The sequence below is a fragment of the Chiloscyllium plagiosum genome, unplaced genomic scaffold (assembly GCF_037043375.1).
Source record: "Chiloscyllium plagiosum isolate Xiang-an unplaced genomic scaffold, Cpla_swu_hap1 HiC_scaffold_37, whole genome shotgun sequence".
NCBI lineage: Eukaryota > Metazoa > Chordata > Chondrichthyes > Orectolobiformes > Hemiscylliidae > Chiloscyllium > Chiloscyllium plagiosum.
The window spans coordinates 11,551,466-11,552,921 of NW_028270175.1; positions in this window are offsets into that span (position 1 = coordinate 11,551,466).

A 1,456-nucleotide genomic window follows, 5' to 3' on the forward strand; every position below is an offset into this window, starting at 1 on the left:
GCACAGCCTTCTGGTTTTATTCCACACCCACCTAAAATCAATTTTAAGAATAACAGCCTGAGTCAAAGCTTTCATTGAAAATCATCCTTGCGAGTAGAATTAAGATAACTTTATTTCAAAAAAGAAAAAAAGTCCTAATCTCTACTCTTTTTTTATTATTTTGCCACTTAGGAAATAAATAACTTGACAGACATGCTGCAGCTAGTACCAGGCAGAAACATGTTTAAACCTGGTAGCAGAATATATTTCTTTTTTTTCAAATCTCCAGTAAATAAGACACCAATTGTTAAACTTCACTTGAGAATGTAACTTTTAAAAAATGTTTTGCGATTTACATATGAAAGAAGTAAAACTAACATGGTCATTGTAACAGATGACAGATTTGACAAACAATCAAGGTATTTTTCAATGTATAATTTCAGTTACATCACACTGTAAACTTTTGCTATAAATTCTGTGCCTTACAATCGTGTACTCCATAACCACCTGATGAAGGAGCAGCGTTCCGAAAGCTACTGCTTCCAATTAAACCTGTTGGACTATAACCTGGTGTTGTGTGATTTTAACTTTGAACTCCAGTAAATGAAGAATTATTGAAGTGAAACAAAACTGTACATTAGCAAATATCCACAACTTTCTGATGCTCTGGAGTATCAGTATTGTCAGACACGTAGTTTCTGATAGACTTTTATAACTCCAAGTAAGGTTATGTGGGAGATAGATTCAAAGTGCCATTTCCAATTTCAGTTTGATTTACGTGGGATGGTCATTAAATATATTTAGATCTGTGGCTGTGAGAAGGACAAAGTGATGAGAATCTCCAAGCTTGCATACCTTTTGCAATTAGTCATAAATTACTTTGGAGGATATTACCTTTGTTACACTTGGTAAGTGGCTTGGGGATTAGGAGGAGAAGGAACCGGCAATTTATCATTCAAAGCAGAAGAGTAACAATGTAAGGATAACTTAATGTGTGTGGAGACATCTTGTAAAATAACAATCACTGAACGACCATCCTAGTTCTAGCCTTTTTATCTTCCACCGCTACAAAGGTAAACTAAGGCGATCATATTTTCCAGTTTAACTGAATCCAGGATCACACAACCTGACACATATCCATATAATTCAAAGCTGTTCTAATCTGGCTCCAGCTCATCAGTTCAGTTATCAGTGGCACCTTTTATTGGGAATTTTGATTCTGGGGCCATTTTCTCAACTTAAGTTTTGTAGGAAAGCTGCGCATGATCCACTAAAACTCTTGGGATTTATGGGGGCCAGGACAGTATTTGCACAATGGCCAAAGAGTGTGTTATAGTGTCAGAGAATCATACATCATGGGAACAGGTCCTTCAGTCAAAACCCATCCATGCCAACCAAGTTTCCCTAACTAAACTCGTCCCACTAGCCTGTGTTCAGTCCATATCCCTCTAAAACTTTCCTATTCATGTACCTATCA